Below are 22,854 nucleotides of genomic sequence, written 5' to 3'. Positions count from 1 at the left end.
TTTCTCTGGGGAAATCATCTCCTCTCAGTCTCTCGTCAGGTTTGTGAGTTTCTAGCACGAGGCCAGGTTGCGACTTTACACATACGGACAGAAGGCGCCCAGCGTCCCGCCACAGGGAGAATCTGGTGTTTGGTTTTTTTAGTGTCCTTGAAGGTGACTCTTAGCGGGAGAGCAGTGCAGACTTGCTAATATGTGCTGAAAGGGTCGGCTTGGGTTACACAGCGTTCACCAGAACCAATCACAACCAAGGACTCAATGATGCTGTTCTCCTCTTACTGGAGGGATTCCTTAGAAGTGCTGCGTGACGGCGTGAACATCCCTGAGTCCCTCCGCTGTCTCTCACACCTCCTTCATCCACGAAGACGACCCAGCGCCATCTGATGAGAAGCTCGTTAAGCAGCCCTCCCTTCCTCCTCCTCCTGCTCTCCTCCAGACTCCACCTCTCACTTTCCCTCTTCCTCTCTGTCTCGCAGCATCACAGGCAGACACAACACACTCCACCCGCTCCTCTCCACTCCAGATGAGCGCGGTGACTCCTTGTCCAGTCGAGCAGATTCGGAGCTGAAAGGTGTTCTTTCGTCTCCAGGTAAGGGAGCAGTAGTTTCCTCACAGGTGTTCAGCTTTGGTTCGTGTTGGCTTTTTTTTGTACTCGATGACATTTTCTTTGTGGGAGACATTGACAGTATCTGAGGAAAGTAGACTTTAGAGTGATGAGGGATGGAGACGAGCAGGTTTGAAGGTTCAGAACGTGTCGTTAGTTGCGAGGGGAGACCAGAGTGTGGATGTGTGGGCGGATGGATGGATGGATGGATGGATGGAAGGAGGGAGACGAGGAGGATGAGGGGAGGGGTGCGAAGAGCGACTCTTTTCATCCGTTGAAAGCTAATCCTTATGTTTGTTCTCCTCCATCAGATATAAAATGTGGAAACTAAAGGCTTCGCTGCCTGTTTCCTCCTCATCCTTTCCATCTATGACATGATTATCTCAGACACAGAAAACACAGGGCAGAGATTGAGTGACAAATGAGCTGTGATCATTCCAGTGAAACACTTTTATCTTATCAACATATATATATGCTATATATTAATTATTGTATGTTTGCAAGGACCTGCCCTTACTGTTCTCCCTCCCTCTGTCATCATCATAGCTGGTGGGAAACCCCTCCTTGACCCCTCCCCATCACTGTACAAGAGCTTTATCGCCTCCCACGAGATTGCCCAATGGCTCCCAGCTCTTTGTAAACAGATCCAGCATATCCATGGTGATTGCTGCACACCTCGTACTCATTACTGCAGCCGAGCGCCCGTGATTACCTAACAGCTGAGGACCAGTACAAAGGGAGGGGTAGCAAAGAGCGGCCGGGGGGTGATGCTTCCCCTGCTCAGGTGTAGTAGATTAAATGTTAACATTCATCCAATCGTCTTTATTCTTCAAACAATATCAGTAATTTGATACATTTCTGCATTTCCCAAGCTAACAGTCTCACCTCTTACTGTGCTGCCCGCTGTGAATGTGTAGCAAGATGCTGGTTCTCTGTACGTCGTCAACATGACTTTGCATTCACTAGATCAGTGTTTCTCAAATGGGTGTACACAGTGTCACTATAGGGGCTACTTGAGAGAGAGAGGAAAATTAACAAATGAAAACATAAAAAATATGCAGTTTTATGTTCATTTTTAGTTTGATACTCACAATGAATATTACCAGCAACTCACAAAACGACAACAAAACATTTTCGTTTCAGGCCCAAATACAAAATAGTTTGATCCTAATAAGTGGGCCGCAGAACAATATCTACATTAATGTCCCCAAGTTTGCTCTTTCCTGTGTAAATGATACATAAAGTATGTATACGGCCGGGGCAATAAGTGACAGATATCAGTCTCTTCTGGATTTTCTCTGAAATGTCATTGATTTTGTGACCAATTTGTATTTAATTTGGGGAAATTATGCAAAATTTCAAAAATTATTTCAGGAAACAGATTTAAAATGACTGCAGTCATGGGAAAAATGCGGTGTTCCAAATATTGTGGAGTTTCATTGAATGTGTATTTAGAAGGGCTGGTATATCTACAACTGAATTATTTGTTATTTTACACAATAATTCATGTTTTTTTGTCTTTTTTTACTTTCTCCTGCAAGCGGGCCGAATTGGATGGTCTAAAGGGCTGGATTTGGCCCCCGGGTCTTGAGTTTGACACAAGTGCACTGGATGATGTGTAAAAGGGTGAAATTTTCATTGGGGACACATTTGGGAAAAAAATTGTCTGGGTCAGATACTTTTTAACATTTTGTTTTAAGGAAAAACGTTACCCTCTGAAATATCAAGTGTGTATTGCTTAAGAAAAATCCTAGCTTTCCAGTTCCACTAGTTTTTTGGAATGCAGGTTGTATTGATGATTTTCAGCACTTTTCCTTTTCACTACATTATCATCAACCGTATCCATGGAAACCCCAGAACAACTTGTTGATTTTTAAAAAGGCAATGACGGACATTAGGTATTAGAAAAGGAACCATTGAGTTGTATCTCAGTGTGTGATGACTGTGACCAACGATCATGTTGTCCACACCACTCAGTTACAACAAAAAGGTAACAGAGTGGAATGACCTTCATCATTCAATCACATGTTAAACAAACATTAGGAAGATTTTTTTACTAGGGTGATTCTCATGAAATCTTGGTTTCATTGAGTAAATTACAACATGAAATCTTTAAAATACAAGTATAAACACAATTCTTTTTTAGACATTATTGACAAGGTCTTATGTGTTTGTGGGCAAAACAAGTCCATAAAAATCTCATTACCGTAATAGTCTTAAAACGTCAAGATCATTAGAAAAAATAATTAATTTTTTAATTTTTTAAATCTAATTACTGACAGTCATGCAATGTTATTTTAAACTCTGACATATATTTAAATTAACACTTTGTGATATGGACTGATTTCTCTCATTACTGCAACACCTTCCACAATTTGCAACCTCAAATTTTTGTTATTTCAATGAAAGCTATAGTTATTTTCAAAATTATTTGACAAACCTGAAAGGCATAAAGTATATATTATGCACACACATTTCCTGCTAGATTTCTGTTCCTTAAATTGACATTAAATCAACACCTGTTGAGGTGTAACATACATTCAGTCAGAACTGGATGACTTGCGGTAATGAGAATTTCAGCAGAAAATGCAATAAGATACAAAATGTTTCATTCTTATTTGGAAATTAATCTTTGTGCAAGATAGAGAAATTTGTTGTCTTTATTATAATATTTAGTCATATAACACATTTTATATTTACAATCATGCTTTCATGAGAATAACCCACTCTTGCCTTGTGTAGGGGGCGCTAATGATCCTCAGATTCTTCTTCTACTGTAAAACTTGAGTAAGGAATGCAAGCTAGTTTGTCAAGTAGCAATTTGTTCATTGCAATGTACATTTTTGTCGTGACAGACTGTTTTGTCAGTACAGACAGTTTTTTTTTGTGTGTGAATTGGATTTTCTGTTGTGCTGAACGATGACGACAATTGTTTTTGCCGTAACAAACAAACGTGTATGTTACGTCAGAATCAAGAATGCTATACACTAAATGACAAAAGCGTTTGTTACAAACATTTTTTTATGTGACTTTTTTCTTTTTACGTCACAGACTCTTGAAATGAAAATTGTTCTGAAACTAATGTTTTTCAACCTAAGGAAACACTTTTAAGATCAGATAGTTCTGGTGAAAATGAACAGTTTTTGTAAATCAACATTTTTTTTTTCCATCCTTAACAATCTTGTCGTAAAAACAAACATTTTCTTCGTAGGCGGACACTTTTCGTAACCGAACGCTATTATTGGAAATAGTCACTTTGGTTGGAAACAAACATTTTAAATATTTTCTTGTTACAGGACATGAGTTTTTTCATCGTAACTGGACAATCCCACATTTTGGTCGTAGATGGATACTTAATTTGTTGTAATAAACATTTACATTTGTGTCTTGAAGGGTTGGCCCATGGACTTTAATTCTAAATAAACATCTTCCATAGTGTATATATTTTTGTAAATGTGCCTCACCAGCTGTGAATCTCCCTGTACGTCACTGCTTCTTTACAGTTACGTTAAATACATTAAACCAGGAAGCTCCCATGTGTCTGAGCGTTACCAGGTGATAGAGAGGTAACCCCCCCCTCCATCCAAATCTAAATGACCCCTCACCTCATTTCCCCAGGCTGGGCTACTGTTTACACACTCTGTGGGAGTGAATCAGACCGGCTGAGGCCTGGTGGATACGCCTCACACTCAGCTGAAAAAGGCTTTTAGAAACACTGTCTCCTCTTTTTAATTATCTCCATTAACATATATTTTCAAATACTTTTCCATCTTTTTAGCCAATTTTAGCTACTTCCAAACATGCTTAATACGGTTAATGGAGTTAACTAATTTCATATTTCTAGGCAAGGCAAGGCAAATTTATTTTTATACACATACACAAGGCAACTCAATGTGCTTTACATGATAAAACATTCAATTGTTTAAAATCAATAAGAACATTTAAAATCATCAGTAAAATCAATTAAAATCATCAACAAACACATGACATCAACAACATGACAAAAAATCTCTCTCTCAATCATATGCAGTAGAGAAAAAATGTGCCTTTAACTTTGATTTAAAAATGTTCACATTTGATGCTGATTTCAGCTCTGTTACAGTTTGTTCCACTTCTTTGCAGCATAACAACTAAAAGCAGCATCACCATGTTTACTGTGAGCTCTGGGCTCCACTATCTGACCTGTGTCCATAGATCTGAGAGACCTGCTGGGTTCATACCTGACTAACATGTCACTGATGTATTCTGGACCAAACCCATTCACAGATTTATACACCAGCAGCAGAACTTTAAAGTCTATTCTGAGGCTGACTGGGAGCCAGTGTAAAGACTTTAAAACTGGAGTAATGTGTTCTGACCTCTTTGTTCTGGTTAAGACCCGAGCTGCAGCGTTCTGACCCGAGCTCCAGCTGTAGATGTTTGATGCTCTTTTGGGGGATTCCTGTCAGAAGACCATTACAATAGTCCAGTCTGCTGGAGATAAAAGCAAGGACCAGTTTCTCCTGATCTTTCTGAGTCATTAAACCTTTCACTCTGGAGATGTTCTTTAGGTGGTAGAAGATGTTTTTGTGATAGATTTGATCTGACTGATGAATGTAAGATCTGAGTCAATCAGAACACCAAGGTTTTTGACTTGGTCTTTATCTTCTAAAGATCCAGACTCAGATACTTGCTGACAGCAGTCCTCTTTTCCTTGTTACCAAAGACAATCACCTCCATCTTGTCATGGTTTAGTTGAAGGAAGTTTTCACTCATTCAGCAGTTTACTTTTTCTAAGCAGTCACACAACACCTCAATGGGACCATAGTCATCTGGGTTCAGTGATAGATATAGTTGTATGTCATCCGCTGATAATCAACCTTACAGTTCTGTAAAATTTGTCCTAAAGGAAGCATATAAAGGCTGTGTCTTCTACACAGGAGAAGAAGAATTTGCTATTACCATTTCCGTTCAAGGAAGTGAATTACGTATTTTCTGTTTGTTTTCTGTGAAAATTGGAGGATCTAACCCCTAATCTCACCATAGTGCAAACCTTATCTAATTCAGTGCACAACCCTAATTCCTAATTTAAGAAATAAAGAAATATCTATTTATTTGATCCTTTCTTATGTTATTTTAATTGGAATTTATTTTACGGGGCAGTGACCTACAGTGTTGGATCATGAATACACAGTGAACACAAAGATAGCACTGTGTTTATTGTAAAGCAGTTAGGTTTATTATTTATATTTATCTTTGCAAGACAATTTCAATTTAATTCCATTGAAAATCAAAGCAACCACAAGGAAAGACATAGAATCACCTGTACCTTTTTATAATTGTATTTAAACACAAACACACATTCACATTTTATATGTTGGTATATGAAAATAAATGGAAAATGGAAACAAATTGGATAAATATGAATAGCCACATATTCTGTTATTTTGCTTCATGTCTAAGGAAGGAGTATTTGTTGTAAAATGTAAATCATGCCTTAATTTTTTAAGTTAAATTCTAAAATAGAAAATCTTATTGTTTGTTGTTGAACTTTGGTGAAAGACATGTTCTGTTTTACCTAAATGTGGATTTAAATGGACAATTTAGTGAAAAAAATGGATAGATGAGTTACTGAAGCCCTAAACTGATGTATCCACCAATGCAAACCTGGGAAAAAACTGTCTGCGTGACACATTTAGTGTCCGAAAATGGCTTTAGGGTCCCTAAGTTGCCCTATACGTTTGGAATCACTGCGTTAGACGATGGAAGAAGAGGCAGAGACATGTTTAACCGTCATTTAATCGTATAAACGTCTCATATTTCTCTGATTGCTTTGCTACAGTCTCCTCCCTGCTTTTTTCCTACTCAATCGATAAATAATACCCGAGTAATGGATCACGGGAGATTCCTTTTGATGCGGCTCTAATGGTTTATTAAATATTTCTGCCCCTTTGAGATGATTATTGATTAGGTATTAATTTCCATCCAGTCCAATCACCATCACAGTGGTTTAAAGACGAGAATAGAAAGCCCACATCGATAGAGTTCTTTTGACCTTGAGCACCGAAGCAGGGCGATTAATCTCCATAGTGTAATACATCAACGTGCCATCCATCGATTCTTCAGACTGTAAAACGTATAGTGGATTAATTATATTTCTGTTACTGAGCATGAAAAACACTTAACAGGATCGAACAATTCTCCAAATCCCAATTGAATTGTGATATAACACTGAAAAGGTCAGATTTAGACCTTTTCAAACACCTCAGGGTGAATCATTCACTCTTTCTTGGAAAACGAGTGAATCATCAACTATTATTAATTTAATATTTTTCTGCTGTAAAAGTGCTAATTGCTGCACTGAAATCACACAATACCTATGTTGTCTGTTAGCTAAAGTAGCTATGCGTTAGGCTCCTTGTTTTATGGTGGAAGATTGCATGTAAATGCATCACATTGTCCCAAAATATGTTGGTGAGTGTTTAGTTCTGATCATTAGGGCTGGGCGATGTGGACCCAAATTCATATTTCAATATTTTTCTCAAAATAACGATATACGATTAAAATCTCAATAATATTAATTAAAATAAAGTCAGACCAGAAATACAATTGTAGGTTAAATTTGCTGATGCAAAAAGCTTCACAGGCACATTTATGTAGGTGAAATTAGAGACGAGAATTTACAGAGAATGGGCTCATTGGAAATTATGGGTTTTGAGTCTGAATTTGAAGAGGGGTAAGATATAACGCTTGAGTTCGGGGGGGCGGGACAAATGCGCAGAGTAACCAATCAAACGAAGAGTGGACGCGACGACAATAGCGCAACTCCTAAACGGAGTCAGCAGACGAAAAACAGCGTGTAGTACGGTACAGACTTACGGTTTTAATGCCTCTTCTTGTTGTGGTTTCAACAATATATCCAGGTGTTTTAAAACAGAGCAGAGCGCATTTTTGAACGTCTTCCTCGTGTCGACCGCCATGTTTGTTTTGATACTGCTTGGCGCAGGGGATATGACGTTTTTTCCTGTTCGGCTCTCATTGGCTCGACCCAATCTGTGTCGAGGAAGTAAACAGAAATTGCCACATAACCAGACCTACTTTCTTACAACATGTAAAGAAGTGGGTGTGGCTTTGCCAGGCTAGTAATTTCCATTATATTGTGTCATATTGCATCACTTTATCTTTTTGCCCCCCCTCCCCCCCCGGATTGCTTGTAAATGCGTGATATAGTTCCAAAACATACGTGTGAGGCTTTGTTCTCCGTCGTATAGAAATTTCTGCTCGACACTAAAAATATCAATATTTCTATTTTCGAAGATTTTTTTTCTGCAATCAAAGGAAGTCAGAGCGCCAATAAGGTATGAGATAGGCAGTTTTTATTGCGCTTGTTTAGATTTTGCGTATTTCCAAGGGTAGTAAAAACTCAGCTACTGTCTATCGTTGGTTTTTGGCACATTGCAAACTGTCCATAACTACCTGTAGTTTGTGCTGTAATGAAGCTGCTGCAGGTTTCCGTTAAAGCCTGAGCATCGATGGGTCTAATTGGCTTTGTTTCAGCCGTGTTTTAAAGCTCCGTGTTTGACAGGCTGTTTGTTGGTCGGGACTGCTTGATCCACGCAGACCCGCCGAGATAAGACTCAGATTACATGATCAATCTGAACACACAGGCTCCCACAAACCAACACGGGCTCATACACGTCGTATCGACACTGCTAATTAGAGAGTTCTGTTACTTCTCTGTGAAACATTGTCTTATAAGACAACCTTTTTCATGCTGAGGCTAAGCACAATTTAGTCAAATGAAACCTAAAAGAACAGAATTTTAGGGTACTTGGATTAACACATAATGGAATAATTTTAAACAGCTAGCTTCTCCGCTACTCCATCATCATCATCATCACATGGTGCTAATTATCTGAATATAGCTTTGGAATGAATGAGGTCTTTTCGAGAACCAATGCATTGTTGAATTAGTGACAAAAGGCCAATCTTCCAGCTGCACACGGCCCTGCTCACACTAATCAGCAGAAACACGGCCAGAGAACAGGATGGAAAGAATCCATGCAGAACTGCGAACAATGTTGGTCGGACAAAGCAATCAAGGAGCGTTGTCTGCTCTCCACATCTTCCAAGGACCTTTTTCAATACAACAGCTGGAATTCTTTCTTTTTCTTTTTTGTTGAAGTGGTTTGTTTCTTAGTTAAAAGTCTTAAATGTCACCAAAAGCTGGCTAAGGTTCCCTCAACTTGGCCCATCTGTTGTAGAGAGAAATGGATTCCAAAGTTGTTGTTTTTGTGTTTTTACGAAGGCCTGAGATTTAGAATACCCACACACTGCAACAGGACTCTACATTCACTTTCAAAGGTCACATCTCATGTATGGCATCCGATCTACCTGCCACATAGCAAGTACCATGTAAGAAGGTACGGAGAAGAGAAGTTATAGAATACAAATATTATGTTTTTGTACTTAAAGGTGGAGAGGGCACTCCTGTTCATAAACATTTTCTTATTCTGGATGAAATGCCATTTCACATTCTACTACCTACATGGTGCTGCTGGCCTGAAAATTATTGACGTATGATATGTCACATTGTTGTATAAATCACCCTTGAGAGTTTCAGTAAATTACGGATAAATTCTGTGAAGATAAATAAGTAGATGTTTAAATTTTAGAGAAAAAATAAGATTTTCAGCAGTAGGGTTGTAATGTCACACCAAAATATTGTATCACAAGCTGTTTTCATTACCCTTGGAAATGTGCCAAATCTAAATAGCACAATAAAAACTGGTAATGGAAACACTTGAATTTTGAAAAAACACTCAAATATCACTAAAAGATTTTTACGTTCTCATTAGGGATGTAACGATTAATTGTAAGGCAGTTAAAAATCAATTCATAGGTATCACGGTTCACATCGATATTCTGAAAATTGAATTGCAGTACTTTTTTTAAACAGCAGAGGGTGCTATATATTTATCCTTTTGTTTAAAAGTGTTGGCGGCGGGCAGAAACTGCTACTACTTTCTTTCTGGCCGCCTTCTACTCTTAAACATGTTCATAAATGATTCCTTACAACTTTAGCACCGCAAGAATATCTGTAATATTACGTGAATATCTGTATGAGTCACGTTTTTTATTAGCTCTGTTGGTTGGCATAGCATCTCTTCCTCACTGCAAGGATATGTGCATGCCAACCGACCACTGGGTTACCAGCGCCCTCTGCTGGTTCAAACAAATATCTTTATTTTATTTTTTGTTTTTTTTAACGTCCAATTGTTCAGGCACAAAATACATTTTCAGTTGCACTTTTAAAAAGAAAAAGAACTATTATGCAGTTTTGCATTGTTTACTACAGAACCAGAGTTTAAATTAATAGGCTTCTTCTTCATTTGTATTATTTCTTTATTTCTTTCATTCAAGATTTATTTTTAGTTAAATTGCATTGTTTTGAATTGTTTATCAAGGGATTATTTTTGACAATGAAAAATGAAAGGAAAATAGTACAGTATTTTCCCAAGAAAAATAAAGGAATATTTTTCAGTCATTTGTCTACAGTCCATCCATCCATTTTCATACCCACTTATTCCCGTTTAACAGGGTCGCGGGGGTCTGCCGGTGCCAATCTCCGGCTCTCATAGGGCGCTGGGCGGGGGTACACCCTGGACAGGGCGCCAGTCCATCACAGGGCAACACAGACACAGACAACCATTCACTCTCTCATTCACTCCTATGGGCAATTTAGAGACTCCAATCAACCTTACAGTCATGTTTTTGGATGGTGGGAGGAAGCCGGAGTACCCGGAGGAAACCCACACAGCACGGGGAGAACATGCAAACTCCACATAGAAAGGACCCAAGTCCACCCCAGAACCCAGGACCTTTTTGCTGTGGGGCGGACGTGCTAACCACTAAGCCACCGTGCGCCCTTTGTCTACAGTCCCATTTTGTAGAATAAATCGTGAGAGAATCGTATCGTGAATCGAATCGTATCGGGAGTTGAGTGAATCTTTACGTCCCTAGTTCTCATGAGGTTTTTCAGACGTTTCGATATTAAAATGTGTCACAAGTTCAATGGAAACACTTTTTCTGCAATTACACATCACATGGCCTGACATACCTGGTTACATGACCACTTCTGACGCGGTACGTGTGGACAGAAGAGGAATCTCACGGGATGAGATTTCACTAGTTACCAGGCTCCAAAACAACCTTCAATGGAAACTCGTACAAGGAGCAATTATACTTTGTCGAAACTTTAGAAATATCGCTTTTACTTTGCAAAAAACTTCAATGGAAACAGCTTTTTACAAATATAACTGAGTTGAGAAATCCTACATTAGAATCTGAAGTTAACTAGTGATGTGCCGGGAAAAAAAAAACCCAGAAGTCCATTTTTAGCTTTTGGTCGAAAACACTTTTTTTCGCCGAAAAACGTGGGAGAAACAGGATGTTGTGATGACACGCCGTGGTCAGCGTGCGCTTGCTTGGATACGAGTCAACGTGTCTGCGGAGCGACCGTATTTCAACACATTTGAGCACTAAAGTATCTAAGCAGAGGTTGAGCCTGAGTGAAAACAATGAGAAGTTCACTCTCAAGTGTGATTTATGTTTCTGCCTCACATCGACATTGTAGCTACGTGTAGCACTCACTGCAGCCTGATGTGTGGCTCTAAAAAAATAAAAATAATTCTGCACACGTTTCAAGATCATTGGCACTTTGTAACGCAGATATAGTACAGTAGCGATAAAGATCATAGTTTGGAAGTGGGAATAAGCAGCGCGCGCAAGAAATTATCTATGCCGGATGTGAAGAATCTGCTTGGAGACGGAGACATGCAGAGCACATCAGACGGAAATCACAGCTGACAGTGAGAGACTGTAGGGAACAAATTACAATGATTTGATTTGAGTGATTAGTTCATATTTATTGCCATAAATGCAATGGTATTAATAATTGGAATTCAGTGCATCCCTAAAATAAACTACTTAAACCCTTATAAAGATTGGCTAACCTGATTAGATTTTTTAATGACTAATATTTCATCTTAAAGATTTTAAAAAATGTTAACCCTGGCAGAGAATTTAGGTATGTTGGATTGAGCGTCTTAGACTTCCGAGCATTCACTGCGACAAAGCTACTTTCCCTGGTTTCGGATTATCCATGCCAGGTTGAGCGTCCGTTGCAGCGTAAATTAGCTTACCGTCAACTAGCAAACCAAGTGGATCTTTGGGGTTCCTGCTAGTAGTTCTGCAAACCATGATATGACAGGAAAAGACTCGTACTGGCCGTGGGAAAAGATCAATCTGAATGCAGTTGTACACAGACTCTAGAGATCTCATTTGACACGATTGACTGTAATCTGAGTGCTATGTTTAGAAAATCATGGCTTATTAGCATACCATAATACGTCTTGGTCACCTATAACCAATATATAACTGACATTTTTCTGTTAGTGCAATGTACCATTTCAAAATTTGGTATTCATCTGATCCTCAAATTGGGAAAAGTTAAAATTTCATGAAGTTTTTGTTCTGAAACATTTTAACCGTTAATTGCCAGCTCTGGGTTTCCTTCCTAAAAAAGCAAATTGCACAAAATGTTCAGGAATACAGGGAGTACTCTGTCTTTCCTGTTGCATGGTTTTTAATGGACGAGGATGACGTGTCCAGTTATCTCATTTCTTGGATGAAGCTTGACGCTTAGGGTTAACGGCCTCTCTTGTACAAGTAGTAGAAATGCTCAGACTACGTGGGTGGAAATAGTGTATAGTTATTTCTGTTCTGTAACAGAAACTCAATGTATTTAAAAAGATCCTCCACTGTTTGGCCTAAAATCTTCTAAATGTACTTGTTAGAAGATCTTGGCATAACAAAACCCATTCATTTTATTGTCCTTTAAAAATGGGACTACAGTTTTAGAGCCTGTGTTCCGCCATCTTGAAATCACGTGATTGATGATGTCACACGGCCCCACTGCCTGTAAACCATGCTTTGTTTTCAATTGAAGTGAAACATTCAGCCTGATTTTTAGATCATTCATTTAGTTTTACAGTCAAAATAACAACTTGTGCTGCTGTTGGTTGCTTTAAAAACGCAGGAAAAGTTATAGGTGTCAATATAAACCTCTTTTGTTTACCGAAAGAGGATAAAAACTGTTGTGACCCGAAAAGATCTGTGACCACAGGGGGCGACAGTTTCATCTCTAGGGTTTGTCATAGACAATGAAACAGAGAAGAAGAGCTCTCCTAAGGGACCTCTTCTTACGCTCCCTTAAAGGAGACATATCATGGTTTTAAATCCTTCCTTTTTAGATATAAATCATACAGTTGTGGTCTATATAAAGCGGAACTGCACTGCTTGGGTCTGAATTCTTCATTATTATAGCTCCACCCCTTTTCTACCCCTTTTCTGATGTGCTTCTAAGAGCAACTCGTTTTGGTGCGGTCTCTTTAAATGCAAATGAGACACTTCATACCCCGCCCCCTCTCCAGGTTCAACTCCACCCTGCTCGGCCATTTTTGTAGTTTGATAGAAGAGATACGGCTATGTAGCGGTGCAGAAAAAGTTTTTTCACACGTTATTTACAAAATGTCAACAACAGAAGACTTGTCCATCCAGCTTTACATGTTCCAGCCAGAGTCGGACCCAGCGGAGCGAGATGAAAATGAAGATGATAAACCTGCAGAACCCTAACAAGTGAGCTAACACAAGCACCGAGCTAACACTAGCGCCAAGCTAACATCACGAAATGCATTTTAATACAGCCTTTTCAAAGACAAAAACGGCAAAATGAAATGACTAATGAAAACTTTAGACTTAAATTAAATCACGTAGGCCATATCATCAAGGGACGTCTTATCACACTTTTTAGCATTATTTGCAGCTTACCGAAGTGCTCTGTTCGTCGTCTCCAAAGATAGAAGGAATTGAACCCTCAATCAGACAAAGTCTTTCGGCAAATCCTTCTTTATACTGGCGGAGGTTGATGAAGCAGTCATCCTTGAAGTGCTTCACACACACAAAAATGACCTTAACCACAGATGTGGGTACATTTCCGTGAAAAATAAAACTCAACCAGGCACTTCGAAAAGGTTCTGATGCTGGGAGACGGTGTAATGAAGCGTGTGGGTTACTACATCCAACAACCAAACATTTTGATTTCTCCTCTCGTAACTTCTGCATCCTGGAGCTTGGACTACAAAATAAAAGCGAGAAATAAAAATGGCGGATTGCTCGAAGTGTTGGGCCTGGAGTCGATGTCCTAATTTGGCAGTTCTGCTGACGTTGTTGTTCAAAAAACGTAATAGAGAATCAAAAAATTGAAACAGATTGAAAAATATGAGCAAAACAGAATATAAAGATATCAACGGAGCACCTGAAGAGATTAATTTGAACTTTTCTGTGCTTCTAAACAATCTAAATATACATCAAAATGCATTTAAGGGCTAAAAAAGTGGATTTAGCATGATATGTCCCCTTTAAACAGTGTGCAGCTGACACTTTGGTGGCTGAAGTTAGAGTAATCACGGACTGTTAAAAGACTCCCACCCAAAAGGACATCTGTCCTCAGTGTTTGTGCATCTTCAACAGTCTGTGATTAATCGCTAACTTCAGCCACAAGAGCTGAATTTTGGTCATAATTTGGTTGAAAATGTTGCACCACGGCTGCATGGGATCGTGTGCAAAACTTCAGTGTAATTTACTGGTTGGTAGTATTTTGCTGAAAATGAAATGGAAATATCTATATGGCATTAGAGTTGTCTAGAAAAAACAAAGTAGTTGGTTTAAAAAAAAAAAAAGAAAGTAGGCTTTAGGAAAAAAGATATAACTCGCAGCGAGTTGCCGCTGCTGCGCCACACCTAGGGGGTCGGGGGGCATGCCCCCCCCTGGAAAAGTTTGCAAAAATTATGCTATATGGTGGCTTTTGGTGCATTATATTAGTGTAATTGTGGCTCTTCTTCTATTTTGTAGCACGTTTCTTAGCATGATGTATTTTTATCACCTAGTTTTTGTTTTCATGATGGATTTACAAGTTAAAATCTGGAATCCATGCTAATGATGACAAAGAATTGAGCATCATTATCAGTTTACCTCTTTCTTATAGCATAGCATTAGTATGGGTGCTTGGTCTCTTAGTAGTCCTCTGTAGAATGCTGTCTGGTACTGGAACATATTTGCATGATTAACATCATTTTTGTGTGAGTTGTTTGTAGTTGGTTTTGGTAATATATTTAGTTATATCAATGCACATTAATATTCATATTATATCTAACACAAGCACATAATATATCTTACATATGCCCTTACATTTGTGATTTTCGTAACCCAGTACCCTGGACGCAGGACTTGGTGAATCTTTCTTAAAGATAATGTGTATTTAATTCAGCTGAATTCAGTAATGTTGTGAATGTTAAGATTTATTATTTTATTGGGGAAATGTTTAGAGAGAATGATTGTTTTCCTTCAGTTGTAGCCACCAGATATTTGTTTGGACCAGCAGAGAGCGCTGGTAATCCAGTGTTCGGTTGGGATGCAGCTATTCTGCGCAGTGAAGAAGAGTTGCTATGCGCTAGCAGATGGAGCTAATAGAAAAACCTGACTTTTACAGATATTCACGTAATATTGCAGATATTCTTTTGGCGCTAAAGGGGTAAGGAATCATTTATGAACATGTTTAAGAGTAGAAGGCAGCCAGAAAAAGAATAGTAGGCGATTCCGCCTGCCGCCTACGCTTCTGAACATCCCTGTGACATGGATTCATTTAACACTTACATGTTTTGGTACCATAGCACACATTTACATGGTATTTTTACTGTAAAATGGGTGGCTAAGTTTTTGGTGAGTAGAGAAAAAGTTGCGAATCATATTTTTACATGATTTCAGTGTAATCCTCTCGGCTTCCATCATTTGAAGCGTAAAAAAATATTTTTAAACCATTAGTTGACTATAATACCCCTCTTTAGCATTTAGGGTGTGATTTTGGGAGGTTTAAAAGCCAGTAATATCTAATTTTCTCGAAAGACAATGAAATGAAACTGGAACAAAATGTAAATGGATAGTTTTGAAGGTTTTTTGGAGGTATAAAAGTCATACAAAAAGCAACCTATTTACTGTGGATTATCAGAAGAGATTTGATTCGGGCTCGTGGTGGAAGGTGAGGTGTTTTATTGTGATAGGTAATGAGGAGAAAATGATTGCACAACTTCCTTTCTTACCGCTGTAATGTCGAAATCGCCTTTTTGAAGGAAATTGCTTTTGCCCCGCTGCAACTTTTTAATATCCTGATTTATACTTGGAGCTGAGCAAAGGCGTCATGCACGCTTTGTGCCGAAGCCGCCGCTTGAGGAAGTTATTAGAGATGAATGCCTTCTGGGTGGGTGTCGACCACTAAGGGACTCGAACCACGGCCTGTGAGCTCCCAGCGTCGCCCTCACACGGTGGACCAAGCATCGAATGAAAGGGCAGATGAATAATTACTGAAGGGCATGCTGTGGGAAAGAAATGGGCCCTGGAGGACCATTTTAATGTTTCATGAATGTAATGAGGATTAGAAAAAAACCAGGAGTCTTATCTGAGAGCTAGTGCAGAGATACGGCGAACACACCCAGGGATAGAAGACTTCTTATTTCTAGGGTTATGTCAGGAATAACCCAACTGCCTGCTTCTGTGTAACAGTCCTTTTGACTCTGTTTCCTTTTGTCTGGAACAATCAGATTAGAGGATCTAGTTTTCTCCCTGGTCGATCAAGCCTCTGTGATTCAGTAGAGTTCCTATCGGCCCCAAAATGAGACGGGAATTCAAATGTCCATTTTTCAGCTAATCTCAGGCTCATGAGCGTAGGAGGGTAACGCAGCCACAGCGGCGACGCTTGGGGTAAATGATGTCGTCTGGAATCTGTTTCACAAAACAAATCAATCGGATGGCTTCGCAAATCAGCTGACAAAACAATCTCTGAGGCAGGAGTGAATTCATATGAGTACAGAGCAGATGTGCTGCTAAAGAGATCAGAACAGTAAAAAAAACCTCAGATTTCCCCTTTCTGTTTACCCAATTCCATTTCATTTCTGTTTCATCAGCTTTCCCTAATCAGATGTCATTACGGACTATTAAACCAAACATGTTGATTTAGTAAACTACTGTTAGTAATTTTATTTTCTGTGCTTCAGATGTGTGGGAGGCAATGTTGGGATGAAAATGTGAGATTAAATGGAACATGAGATTATACTTTTATCTGTTTTACTACAATTACTAGACAATCAGCCACTGGTTTCACAGTGACAAATATCATGGAAATACCTGATATTGTCCCAAAACGTGTAGGTAATTGATTTATGTCATACAGGTGATTCTGTTTTTGTATCATCACATTGTGTTTTTGAGGTAGATTAGACATTTCCGTGTCTTTGCAACGCATTTGTCCTCAATAGTGTCTAAGTTTGTGATATTGTCCCAAAACATTCATGTGAGGGTATATCCCGTGTTTGATTGCCATTTCAATCCTATTTGATTTATTAAAAATTAATTAAAAATAAAAAAGAGAGAAATTGCCATTAACGTATCAGGAATTTTTTTTTTTACTTTCGTCCTTTTTTCGTAATGACGAACAATTTGACTATAGATCATAGGTAGATAATTTATAGATGATGGATACTTGATAGATAGATATATAATTGATAGATGAATAGATTAAAGATTCTTGATAGATGGATACTTGATTGATCGATAGATAGATAGATGGATGGGTAGTTAGATAATTGATAGGTTCAATATTATTCATAGATACTTGATAGATAGATACACTTTATAGATAGTTATTGCTTGATGGATAGATAGATATTTGATAGATAGATAGGTACTCGATGGATGGATAGATGGATTATAGATAGATACTTGATAAATACTAGACAGATAGATAATAGATAGATACTTGATAAATACTAGACAGATAGATAGATACTTGATAGATGAATATATGGATACTAGATAGATATAGATAGATATTTGATAGATAGATGGATAGATATATACTGGTACTTGATAGGATACTTGATAGATAGATGGATTCTTAATATACATACATACATACTGTACTTGTTAGATGGATGGATAGATATATATCGGTACTTGATTGGCAGATAGATACTTGATAAATACTAGATAGATAGATAGATATACACTTTATAGTATAGATAGATAATATATAGATGGGTACTTGATAGATAGTTAGATGGATACTAGATAGACACTTGATAGATATACACTTTATTGATATATGCTTGATATATAGATATATAGATGGATAGAAATATACCGATACTTGATAGAAGATAGATAGATACTTGGTAAATGGATGGCTATCTGATTGATAGGTAGATACTAGATAGATAAATAGTAAATAGAACAAGATATGGATACGAGAGGTAAGATCAATACTAGTTTGATTAATACTTGATATTGTATGACGGTATATCTTTGAACTTGACCTGTTGATATCCATGTTGCTTTTTTTGTTTGTGCCATGAATTGTTGACAGTCAAATGTGAATATGAATGTTTCCAAGCCTCTGCTGTAAAGTGCTTGAATAGCCCGTTGGGGGACACCAATGGGCTAAAAAGCCTTTCTCACAGAAAGTTAGAAAGTCTTTTAAATAATGAACGGTGTCCAAACTACACTCCAGTCTGTCGCCCCTCGGCCTCACTACAGCTCCAGGTCGCCCTTGGAGGACACATCAGTCATAAATCAACACAACACCCATGAGAGTGCTCAGTGAATAGAGACATGATGGGATAAAGCTGGCAAGCAATTAAAATGAGCGTCTCCCCGCTCCGGCGCCGTGTCCGTGACCCAATCGACCTTGGTGCTGCTGAAATGTGTCCCAGTAACGTCACACGCAGTGAAGCATGGTTACGTGTCAGTGAGAACTGACTTAGTGGCCGTGTAGTTCTCCTCCTCGCTGTCAGCCGAGTGTGTTTTCTCTGAGTGACTCACATTGTTGTATTGTTGCTCCATCAATTTTTACAACGGGGTCACATTAGAAAGCTGATAATAATGACTCGACGGTATTAACCCTTAAGGTGTCAAAGCTACAACATTACAAGAGGTAAATAAATGCAGACAATAACTGTGAGCTTATTTTTTTAATACTCTCAATCCCAATGAATAGTAACAAATGTGTAACAAATCTTTGTTGATGAAAAACAATTTCACTGCAAAAGTTGGAGCCAATAGCTGCGTTTCCATGACCCTTGGAAATGCACAAAATCTAAAAAGCGCAATGAAAACAATGAGAAAACATGACGCGGTACGTATGGACAGAAGAGGAGACCCAGACATTTCTTAGTATTAGACTTAAAAAATATTATTGCCACATTAGGCGTGAAACAATAAAGGAATGCAGAGTGTTAGAGCGTCCATCTTCCTGCAGTGAAGTCTCGTGGGATGAGATTTCACAGGAGTTACGAGGCTCCAAAAACAACCTTCAGTGGAAACGCGTTCAAAGCACAATTATACTTTGTTGACATTTAGAATTATCTCTTTTATTTTGTGTAAAACTGTGAAGGAATCACAGCTCGAGACCGTGAGCTTAATTTAAGTAGGTCAGTGTGGCCCCTGATGCTCCTCAGAATCACTGTGGATGGATTTATTCATGTCATCAGATTACTCGTTTACCCGTCTGTCTTCAGACCACTTCCTGCTTAGTCTGAAGTGGTTAACTGTTGATCTTATCTGGTTAACTGTTGATCTGATCTGGTTAACTGTTATACTGAGGATGAGACAATAGTTGGAGGAAAACTCCCCTCTCTCTGACCTCCTCACTCACTCTAAATTACTCTCGACTCTAGCAGCGAGTGTTGCCCTCCTCCACCGTAAATTTTCTTCTGATGCAAACATCCCTGTTGGTCGCCATGGCAACCACGTCTCCTGCCTGCTTTAGGTTGTCATGCCAGCTGCCTCCCCTGTGCGCTTCCTCCTCCTCTTCCTCCTCTTCCTCCTCCTGTACTGTAGCCGACACCCTCCGTCTGCTCAGGCCTCGTTATGTCCTCCATGGAGGGACTTCCCCACGTTCTAAAGAGATTCTGGGCAGTGGAAACACGGGCGCCACTTTGCCATCAGGTAATCAGTGTTGAAGCGCCCCCCCCCCCCCCCCCATGGTTTCAACTACAGAAGGGTTTTTACTCACTGCCAACCTGCACAGCACGTGGTCTCGCACTAAAATGTGAATGCATTTACCATTAAATATTGTTTACTTGTTTATGTCCATTAATTTATGGACAATTCCCTTATAAGAAACAACAGAAATCTATGAAAGCTCACCTGTACTGTCCAGTATTCAGGGATGTATTTCACTCACACTGGTTACATTAGTTTGGATAAAAAGTTACTGAAACCATTCGGATCAAATTGTTCTAAATTAACCAGCCTGCCTTCCATCTATTCTGTTTTATAATAATGGTGTGCATAAATATGCGTAAATATAGCATTTTTTTTCCATATGGGATTGTAAAATAACAAACTAACAGTTACAATCCTGAACGAACAGTGGCTCAGCCGGTGTTGTGGTTTAAGTGGTAACCGTTGTAACTGGTGACTGTATTTCACCCGGAAGCCAAAGTGTTCCAAAGCAGGAGACTTTAGCGACTGGGGAAGGTCCTCTCGCTCTGCGTACACGGGCTGCACATGTAGCTGCAGGCGGAAGTAAACACACGCAACTTCTGTTCCTTTCCGGGAACTCACCCGTGCACAACCCAATACCCGAACCGAACGTCCTGTACCGAAATGGTTCAATACAAATACATGTATTGTTACACCCTTAATAATGATACATTTGTTTGTTTAATGAATGGATAAAGACACGTATACCTTGTTTAAAAGTATGAAATAGCCACAAAGTATAGGAAAAGAAAATAGATGCATAACAAATTATAATTGTTGATATTGTAATAATCATTGATTAAGCGAATCGTAGCATCCTGAATCGAAACCGAATCAAACTGTGAGGTCCCTTAGATGCCACACCCCTAAAGGTAAGGCAGTAACAGATTTAAAAAACAACTTTACGTCACTATTTTTAGCCCTCAAGAAGTTATACATTTCAAAATTTTCCATGACTGCGGCGCTCGCTCGCACACCATGCTCTTTATGCTGTGAATAATTCCTGGTGAGACCCTGGTATGTGTGTTTGTGTGTGTGTGTGCTTGCTTTCCAAAGGTGTCATTTACTGCTGGAAAACATCTTTTAGGGGAAATGTGGAGGCTTTTTGGATCAATTTCCCTTTCTGAGCGTAGCATCTTAAGGGCACCGACAGCGGCTCTGCCTCCAAAACATGTCCACCCAGTCAGAGGAAAAGCCCTCATTAGCACTGCGCCGCGGGGCCGGTCCGCCCCACTCCGGGATAATCAGTAGGCATCTGCCTAAATTTGATATAATGGTGTTGTGTCGCCTGGTGTGGGGTCTGCGATGGGCCACAAATGGCTGTCCTCCAATAACCTTTTAAATAAAGATTCCCTACCCTATAAATACAAAGATCATGTGATTTCATTCGACCAATCAGCAGAGATCAAAAGCTGAGGATCACTAATAAAGGCAAGTTTTATTGTTGTATTGCTGTTAAATTAATTATGTCAATCTAAGGATTAAAATATTGTGTAGATGCATGATAGCGTCATGAAACATGCATTCCAATCAGGCACCGTACCAAAATCCCTGAAAGTAGCTGCTGTGAAACCGCTGTTAAAAAAGAGAACACTGGATGCCTCTATACAGGCTAACTATAGACCAATCAGCAACCTTCCATTCATGGCCAAGATCATTGAGAAGGTGGTCTTCAACCAACTGAGTCAATTCTTAACATTCAACAAAATATTTGATAAATTTCAGTCAGGTTTTCGTTCTCATCACAGCACTGAAACTGCTCTTATCAAAGTGATCAATGACATAAGGTTGAACACTGATTCAGGAAAAGTAACTGTTCTCATTCTGTTGGATCTAAGTGCTGCATTTGACACTGTAGATCATACAATTTTGTTGCACAGATTGCAAACATGGGTTGGACTAAATGGAAAAGTAATGCAATGGTTTAAGTCATACTTGGAGGAGCGAAGCTATTTTGTAAGCATTGGAAACTTTGAATCTGACAGATTACCAATGTCCTGTGGGGTTCCTCAGGGATCTGTTCTTGGACCCCTTCTGTTTAACCTTTACATGCTTCCTTTAGGACAAATTTTACAGAACTGTAAGGTTGATTATCAGAGCTATGCAGATGACACACAACTATATCTATCACTGAACCCAGATGACTATGGTCCCATTGAGGTGTTGTGTGACTGTTTAGAAAAAGTAAACTGCTGGATGAGTGAAAACTTCCTTCAACTAAACCATGACAAGACGGAGGTGATTGTCTTTGGTAACAAGGAAAAGAGGACTGCTGTCAGCAATTATCTTGAGTCTCGATCTTTAAAAGCTAAAGACCAAGTCAAAAACCTTGGTGTTCTGATTGACTCAGATCTTACATTCAGCAGTCAGATCAAATCAATCACAAAAACAGCCTTCTACCACCTAAAGAACATCTCCAGAGTGAAAGGTTTAATGGCTCAGAAAGATCAGGAGAAACTGGTCCATGCTTTTATCTCCAGCAGACTGGACTATTGTAATGGTCTTCTGACAGGAATCCCCCAAAAGAGCATCAAACAGCTACAGCTGGTTCAGAACGCTGCAGCTCGGGTCTTAACCAGAACAAAGAGGTCAGAGCACATTACTCCAGTTTTAAAGTCTTTACACTGGCTCCCAGTCAGCCTCAGAATAGACTTTAAAGTTCTGCTGCTGGTGTATAAATCTGTGAATGGGTTTGGTCCAGAATACATCAGTGACATGTTAGTCAGGTATGAACCCAGCAGGTCTCTCAGATCTATGGACACAGATCAGATAGTGGAGCCCAGAGTTCACAGTAAACATGGTGATGCTGCTTTTAGTTGTTATGCTGCAAAGAAGTGGAACAAACTGCCAGCGGAGCTGAAGTCAGTATCTAATGTGAACATTTTTAAATCAAAGTTAAAGGCACTTTTTTTCTCTACTGCATATGATTGAGAGAGATTTTTTGTCATGTTGTTGATGTAATGATGATTTTACTGATGATTTTAATTGATTTTACTGATGATTTTAAATGTTCTTATTGATTTAAATGTTCTTATTGATTTTAAACAATTGAATGTTTTATCATGTAAAGCACATTGAGTTGCCTTGAGTATGAAATGCGCTATATAAATAAATTTGCC

General features: G+C 39.0%; 1 protein-coding gene across 4 annotated transcripts in view; it reads left to right on the top strand.

Annotated features, from left to right (window-relative positions):
* Positions 1-313: 313 nt before the first annotated feature.
* The window catches only part of syt1a (synaptotagmin Ia), a 212,984-nt gene continuing 190,443 nt past the window's right edge, over positions 314-22,854 (top strand). For 3 of the 4 annotated variants that reach the window (XM_028450077.1, XM_028450076.1, XM_028450075.1), the window contains exon 1: positions 314-586. The gene's annotated coding sequence lies outside the window, so the exon portion shown is untranslated. The remainder of the gene's footprint in view (positions 587-22,854) is intronic. The other variant, XM_028450073.1, reaches the window with a different exon arrangement.

This window comes from Gouania willdenowi, chromosome 6, assembly GCF_900634775.1.
Source record: "Gouania willdenowi chromosome 6, fGouWil2.1, whole genome shotgun sequence".
NCBI classification, from domain to species: Eukaryota; Metazoa; Chordata; class Actinopteri; order Blenniiformes; family Gobiesocidae; genus Gouania; species Gouania willdenowi.
The sequence above is the reverse complement of the archived record's forward strand: the minus strand, read 5'-3'. Positions and strand labels throughout refer to the sequence as shown.